This window comes from Chlorocebus sabaeus, chromosome 10, assembly GCF_047675955.1.
Source record: "Chlorocebus sabaeus isolate Y175 chromosome 10, mChlSab1.0.hap1, whole genome shotgun sequence".
Lineage (NCBI taxonomy): Eukaryota > Metazoa > Chordata > Mammalia > Primates > Cercopithecidae > Chlorocebus > Chlorocebus sabaeus.
Genome location: NC_132913.1, coordinates 95,173,259 through 95,181,708, shown reverse-complemented (window position 1 = coordinate 95,181,708; position 8,450 = coordinate 95,173,259). Strand labels below are relative to the sequence as shown.

Genomic DNA, 8,450 nt, shown 5'->3' with positions numbered 1-8,450 from the left:
ATCAGAGGACTAAGATTTATGTTCATATATGTCCATTGCAACATTATTTATAATATCAGAACACTAAAAAAAATAAAAATGTGTAACCATTCGTATGGCTAAATATCTTCACTTGATGAAAGATATGGTGTTTAAGAACATGTAAGAAACCTTAACAAAAAAAAACCTAAAAAGCAAGATACTATTAAATTGTATGTACAGAATGATCTCAACTGTGTTTTAAAAATAGAAAAAGATTTAAAAAATAAAAATATAAAACATATCTACTTGGGGAAGACTATGTTTTTTTCAGGAGAATGTATTATATACAGAAAGAATGTTAAGGTTCACGAGGACTACATAGAAGAACGTAATCATAAGATAAATACAGGCCAGGTGCAGTGACTCACGCCTGTAATCCCAGCACTTTGGGAGGCCGAGATGGGCAGATCACGAGGTCAGGAGATCAAGACTATCCTGGCTAACATGGTTAAAGCCCGTCTCCACTAAAAATACAAAAAAATTCGCCCAGCATGGTGGCGGGTGCCTGTAGTCCCAACTACTCGGGAGGCTGAGGCAGGAGAATGGTGTAAGCCTGGGAGGCGGAGCTTGCAGTGAGCCCAGATCGCACCACTGCACTCCAGCCTGGGGGACAGAGCCAGACTCCGTCTCAAAAAAAAAAAAAAAAGATAAATACAAGTGAGGAAAGGAATTACATAAAATAGTATGAAGTAAATAGAATTTAAGAGTTCAAGGCTGAGTGCAGTGGTTCACGCCTGTAATCCCAGCACTTTGGGAGGCTAAGGCGGGTGGATCATTTGAGGTCAGGAGTTGGAGACCAGCCTGACAAACATGGATAAACCTAAAAATAAAAATAAAAATTTGCCAGACGTGGTGGCGCATGCCTGTAGTCCCAGCTACTCAAGAAGCTGAGGCAGGAGAATCACTTGAGCCCAGGAGGCAGAGGTTGCAGTGAGCGGAGATTGTACCACTGCAGTCCAGCCTGGGCAACAGAGCAAGACTCAGTCTCAAAAAAAATAATTCAGGGAAATTGCATCATCTATGTCTTTAATTTCTGACAAGTCAACTATGTTCACACAAACTGTATTTTCAATACAAGGGAGGCCTGAAATGCAAACCAATGACTTCATTTGTTGCCGATCCACAGCAACAGTGATGGACTCCAACGCTGGAGGAAAAACTGGCTGCACCGCATTTATGAAGAGATGGTAAAGAATATATTAATCCTGACTATTACTATACCCTGGACAATTCAAGGGATTTTTCCAGAGTAATATTCATAGATCAGATGCAATTTTCATTTGACATACACTGTAGAATATAACTTTTGGTGCTAGTTTCAGCAGCACATATACTAAAATTGGAATGATGCAGAGAAGATTAGCATGTCCCCTGCATAAGGATGACATGCAATTTCATGAAGCGTTTCATATTTTAAAAATACCTATCAGGTACCACTCTTGGTACCTGGGTAATGAAATGTTCTGGACACCAAATTCTCGTGACATGAGTTTACCTATATAACAAAACTGAACAATGTGCCCCTGAACCTAAAAGTTAAAAAAGAAAAAAAAGAATGCAATCTTTGATTAAAAAGTGACTCCTACCTTGATTTTAAGAAAATTTTTTATCATTTAGTTTAATTCCATGCAGGGATCATAAATAAATAGTCTAATTTTTTAAAAAAACATTGAGATAGAATTTACATAGCAGCATTCCCCCTTTTAAAGTATAAATTTGTTTTGTTGTTGTTGTTCGTTTGTTTGAGGCAGAATCTTGCTCTGTCACCCAGAATGGAGTGCAGTGGCATGATCTCGGCTCACTGCAACCTCCACCTCCCCAGTTCAAGTGATTCTCCTGCCTCAGCCTCCCGAGTAGCTGGGATTACAGGCGCCTGCAACTATGCCTGGCTAATTTTTTTTTTTTTGAGACGGAGTCTGGCTCTGTCGTCCAGGCTGGAGTGCAGTGGCCAGATCTCAGCTCACCGCAAGCTCCACCTCCCGGGTTTACGCCATTCTCCCGCCTCAGCCTCCCGAGTAGCTGGGACTACAGGCGCCCGCCACCTCGCCTGGCTAGTTTTTTGTATTTTTTAGTAGAGATGGGTTTTCACCATGTTAGCCAGGATGGTCTCGATCTCCTGACCTTGTGATTCGCCCATGTCGGCCTCCCAAAGTGCTGGGATTACAGGCGTGAGCCACTGCGCCCGGCCCATTTTTGCATTTTTAGTAGAGACAGTGTTGCACCATGTTGGCGAGGCTGGTCTCGAACTCCTGACCTCAAGTGATCTGCCCACCTTGGCCTCCCAAAGTGCTGGGATTACAGGCCTGAGCCACCACGCTCGGCCTGGAACCCCCCTTTCCAGTTTGAATTCCCTCATGTCCTCTACTCACACCTCTGTACCTCCAGCATTACCTCCTCCTTCTTCAGTTTAAATCCCATCCATTTTACAAGTCCGACTTCAAATCACCAGTTCTTTGATAAAGCCTTCCCAAGCTATGCGACCCCCAGAGACAGCTTCCCAAATTTCACTGCATACAGTAGCTGCACCATTTGTTTGGCAAATATTCTGCCTTTCTGGCATATATTTATGGCACATTGTAGGCGCTGCATGTATGTTGAATGAATGAATGAAACTCTACACCAGATTATAAGCAAATTGAAAATCATGGCTTATGCTACGGTCTAATCCAGGGCTGTAGAGTGGTTAAGGGGAGATATATGGCAATGATGAAAATATTTGAAAAGCTTAGGAGCCCTAGGGAGGGAGGAGCATTTCCCAGAGTCCTCTCTGTTTCCTTAGTTTAGAGCAGTACCAATTTACCTTCTCTCTATGATCAAAATATTTGTGTCCCCTAAAATTCATATATTAAAAACCTAATCCTCAAGGTGAGGGATGGTATTAGCAGGTGGGCCCATTCGTGAGAGGTGACAACATGCTAGCAGCCCTCACTCTCCGTGACTCCTCGGCCTCAGCATCCACTCTGGTGGTGCTTGAGGAGCCCTTCAGCCCGACACTGCACTGTGGAAGCCCCTCTCTGGGCTGGCCAAGGCAGGAGCCGGAGCCGACTCCCTCTGCTTGCTGGGAAGGTGCGGAGGGAGAGGCGTGGGCGGGAACCGGGCCGAGCTGGGTGCTCACAGGCCAGCGCGAGTTCCGGAGGGTGCGGGCCTGGCTTGGCGTGCCCCGCACTCGGAGCCGCCAGATGGCGCTGCCGGCCGGGGCAGTGAGGGGCTTAGCACCCAAACCAGCAGCTGCGGAGGTTGTGCTAGGTCCCCCAGCACTGCCGGCCCGCATGCACCACTCTTGAATTCTCGCGGGGCCTCAGCTGCCTCCCCGCGGGACAGGGCTCCGGACCTGCAGCCCGCAATGTCTGAGCCGCCCGCTCTGCCCTGGGCTCCTGCGAGGTCGGAGAGCCTCCCCTACAAGTGCCGTCCTCCACTCTGCAGTGCTCGGTCCCATCAACTGCCCAAGGTCTGAGGAGTGTGGATGCACTGCGCGGGACTGGTGGGCAGCTTGGCCTGCAGCCCGGGTGCAGGATACACCAGGAGAAGCCAGCTGACGTCCTGAGTCTAGTAGGGACTTGGAGAACCTTCATGTCTAGCTAAGGGATTGTAAACGCACCAATCAGCACTCTGTCAAAATGGACCAATCAACTCTCTGTAAAATAGACCAATCAGCAGGATGTGGGAGGGGTCAGATAAGGGAATAAAAGCAGGCCAGCAGTGGCAACCCGCTAGGGTGCCATTCCACGCTAGGGGAGCCTTGGGTCTTTTGCTCTTTGCAATAAATCTTGTTGCTCCTCACTCTTTGGGTCCACGTGGCGTTTATGAGCTGTAACACTCACCACGAAGGTCTGCAGCTTCACTTTTGAAGCCAGTGAGGCCATGAACCCACCCACCAGGAGGAATGAACAACTCCAGAGGCGCCACCTTTAGAAGCTGTAACACTCACCACGAAGGTCTGCAGCTTCACTCTTGTCAGCGAGACCACGAACCCACCAGAAGGAAGAAGCTGCAGACACATCTGAACATCTGAGGCTACAAACTCTGGACACACCATCTTTAAGAATTGTAACACTCACTGCGAGGGTCTGTGACTTCCTTCTTGAAGTCAGCAAGACCAAGAACCCACCAATTCTGGACACATGGTGAGGTTATTAAGTCATAAGAGGGGAGACCTCATGAATGGAATTAGTGCTTATGAAAGAGGCCCCAGAGGGCTGCCTTTCCCCTTCCACCACGTGAGGACACAGAGAGGTGCTGCTCACCAACCAGAAGGCAGGCCCTCCATAGACACCACACCACATCTTCCGGTGTCTTTATCAAAGACTTTCCAGCCTCCAGAACCATAAGGAAACACATCGTTTTGTTTATTTACTTATTTATTTATTTGAGACGGAGTTTCACTCTTGTTGCCCAGGCTGGAGTGCAATGGCACGATCTTGGCTCACTGCAACCGCTGCCTCCCGGGTTCAAGTGATTCTCCTGCCTCAGCCTCCCAAGTAGCTGAGACTACAGGTGTCTGCCACCACGCCTGGCTAATTTTTGTATTTTTAGGAGAGACAGGGTTTCACCATGTTGGCCAGGCTGGTCTCGACTCTTGACCTTGTGATCCGCCTGCCTCGGCCTCCCAGAGTGCTGGGATTACAGGTGTGAGCCACCATGCCTAACCTTGTGATTCGATTTTTCTAGCTAATGATAATCACTTTCTGAAAATAAGTGCTTTTACTTTTATCTTAATATTTTGAAAAAATATCTTTACCAGAACTTTTCCTTCATCAGTGAATAGCGTTCATTGGACAGTTCTTCCTAGTCAAGAAAAAGGGAAAAGGAAACTTCTGGGTTACTTTGGCCTTACAATTCTAACTGCACATCCGTGGACACATCACCAAATGCTATTTGTTGTCTCACATATTTGACAGATGAGTTGAAATGCTTTTCTGTAATTCAGCAAACATTTAACATGGGAACACTGTGCTAGGCTTTTGTGAAATATATAGATGCATGAGAAAGTCTTGGCTATCCCTGGATGATAAGACACAAAGACAGATAACTTCAGAAGAACTATTTCAGGCATCCCTTCTGAGTCACCACTGGCAATAGATTGGGCTTTAGACCAAGAAAAACGAAACCCAAGATTAAAAAAAAAAAGTCCTTTCAATTTACTGGGCAATCAACCAAAACTATAGACTTTTCAGGTTTTACATAACATTACAAAGAATCTTTCTTGATTATACATTTGCTCTTGTAGCAACATAAAACGTTTTCTGTGTTTATAGTTAAAGTGCTGGTTATGTGACTTTTACTGTTGGGGATAGATGTGGATTTTTACTTGTGTTTAATTGTGGAGAGTGAATACATAACTCCTCTCCTCCCCAGCTCCTGCCTACCTTTCGGGGGGGTGGCGAGGGGGAATCAGGAAGGAACTAAAACACAAGGCTTTTCCTCCCATTTTACATTCAAACTTGTCTCACAGGAAATGAACAAAATAGTGTTTCTCAAATGTAACATTGTACTTCTCTGTGCTGTGGTACAAAAAGAGCTTTACAGGAATTTTTTTTTAAGGACAAATGTGGACTTGGATTTTCTTTTCTTCTCTTTCTTTTCTTTTTCTTTTTCTTTTTTTTTTTTTTGAGACAAAAGGAGTGTCTGTCCCCGAGGCTGGAGTGCAGTGGAGTGATGTCGGCTCACTGCAACCTCCGACTCCAGAGTTCATGCAATTCTAGTGTCTCAGCCTTCTAAGTAGCTGGGATTACAGGCGCCTGCCACCACACCTAGCTAATTTTTGTATTTTTAGTAGAGACAGGGTTTCGCCATATTGGCCAGGCTGGTTTTGAACTCCTGACCTCATGTGATCCACCCACCTCAGCCTCCCAAAGTGTTGGGATTACAGGTGTGAGCCACCGCACCTGGCCAAGAACTTGCATTTTCATTTCCTGAAGAATACATTCAAGATCTGCAAAATCTCATCCCAAATCATTTCCAGCTTCATCTACATATCCACCCTTACTCCATGTACCCAGCAATATCCTGTGAAGTATGTGGAATATTTTTATTTCCATATCTGGATTCCATCCCCCCTTTAAAATGCCTTTCTATCTTTTCTTTCTTCACAATCCTACTGCTAAAATCCTCATCTTTCAAGGCACATCTTCAAAGAGGAGGCATCCATAAAGCATCCCACTCACCATTCTCCAAACTAGTATTTCCCCTTTCCTGAATTTTAATAATTTTCTATAATTAAGAGTTATTGTGGCTGGAGCAGTGGCTCATGCCTGTAATCCAGCACTTTGGGAGGCTGAGGTGGGCACATCACGTGAGGTCAGGAGTTCGAGACCAGCCTGGCCAACATGGTGAAACATCATCTGTACTAAAAATACAAAAATTAGCTGGACATGGTGATGCACGCCTGTAGTTCCAGCTACTCGGGAGGCTGAGGCAGGAGAATCGCTTGACCCTGGGAGGCGGAGGTTGCAGTGACCTGAGATTGGCCACTGTTCTCCAGCCTGGGCGACAGAGTGAGACTCCATCTCAAAAAAAAAAAAAAAAAAAAAGAAAAAAAAAGTTATTGCTTTTGTAATCAGAAATAAAAATTAAATGGTTTGCCTTTGCTTTATTGGTAAATTAAAACAAAGAAATAAAAACTAAAAAGTATGAAATAGCTTGCCAAATAAAACATGAACATAACTTTTTTTTTTCTTTCTTTTTTTTTTTGAGGCCGATTCGATCTTTGCTTACTGCAACCTCCTCCTCCCAGGGTCAAGTGATTCTTCTGCCTCAGCCTCCCTAGTAGCTGGGGTTACAGGCACGTGCCACCACACCCAGCTAATTTTTGCATTTTTAGTAGAGACAGGTTTCATTGGCCAGGCTGGTCTTGAACTCCTGACCTCAGGTGATCCACTGGCCTCAGCCTCCCAAAGTGCTGGGATTATAGGCGTGAGCCACTGTGCCCAGCCTAAACTTTTGCACCTTGAATATTAGCAGAAGGACACAACTGATAACTGCCTAAGACGTGAGTCAGCCTCATTCTATGATCAATCTCTCCCCCTCTCCCACCTTCAGCCCCTACCCTCATTCCAAACATGTAGCAATAAAAAGTTTCCAAGAAGGGGAAATTAAAATGATATAGTTGGTTCAGAATGCAAAAACATACATACCTCCGTGGCACAGAAACAAACAAAAATTACACAGTGAAGAGAGCTGAATTGCAGCTGTATACCTACTTGTCTTCTGTTCATAGGCCCAGGGCTTTGGCTCCAACGGGGTATTGAAGAGTAGCAGTAGACAACATCACGCAGAGAGCTTTGAGGATGGGGACTAGCGATAGGGCTCCCTCTTGTGATGGAGCCTGAAAAAATGTTGGATACCCCATGGCTTAAAGCTACCGAAGCAGAAGTCGGGAAAGAGGAATTCAGGGACAGAGCCTAATGTAGTGAAGGAATCAAAAGAAAAAAATACAACATTTTAATGGAAGATTTTTTAAATGACACATTAATGCATGTCATAGTCCTATAAATTTTTCTCAAATTAACATGTGAGTTTAATTTTTTGGTATTCCTGCCTTATTTTGATAGTGTAAATATGTGATAATTGTGGTATTGTAAATACTGTGATATTTACAATATCAAAGTAAGGCAGGAATACCAAGAAAAAATGCCGTGTTTCTGCTTCTGAGCTGAGGTCCCAGGCTGCTATGTGGGGGTAAAGGCAGTACTGTCAGGTAGGAAAAAGAGCAGGGAGGGAACAGGAAAGAGAAAATAGATAAAAGACTACAGCTCTTTCCGCTCAGAATAGCCTCCTGCAAAGTAAAATTCAGAACCACATTAAAATATTTTACATAAGAAAGAGTATGAAGTCCACCTCCCCAGTTAAGAGTATAAATTCCCTCTAGATAAAATTAGGCCTAGCATGGTGGCTCTTCCCTGTAATGTCAGCATTTTGAGAGATCAGGGGTTTGAGACCAGCCTGGGCAACACAGTGTGGCCTTAACCTTAACCTAAAAATTAAAAAATTAGCCATGTGTAGTGGCTCACTTCTGCAGTTCCAGCTAGTCAGGAGGCTGGGGTGGGAGGATGGCTTGAGCCCGGGAGATTGAAGCGGCAGTGAGCCATGATCGTGCCACTGCACTCCAGCCTGGGCTGCAAAGCAAGACTGTCTCAATAGTAATAATAATGATGATAATAATAATAATTTTGTGGAACTGTTTGATAAGGAATTGAAAATAAATGTGCTTATGATACTTAAAGAGATAAAGATATTTCCTCCATTAAAAAAGAACAAGAAAGTAGGAAGCAAAAAAAAAAAACTATTATGGAAGAAGAAAGAGGTAGATCTAAAAGAGAAACAAGTAGAAATTTAAAAATAGACATTAAAATTTAAAGATCAATTGAAAAAAATGAACTCTAGGCTGGATACCTTTGAAAAGGGGATTACTGAATTGGAGTGGAGGAATT

At 44.3% G+C, this 8,450-nt stretch overlaps 1 non-coding gene across 1 annotated transcript; it reads left to right on the top strand.

The window, feature by feature from the left end:
• The first annotated feature begins 1,330 nt into the window (after positions 1-1,330).
• Positions 1,331-1,437, top strand: LOC119625397 (U6 spliceosomal RNA). Its single transcript, XR_005241605.2, has one exon. It is a non-coding gene; the product is annotated as a U6 spliceosomal RNA (small nuclear RNA).
• The last annotated feature ends 7,013 nt before the right edge of the window (positions 1,438-8,450 follow it).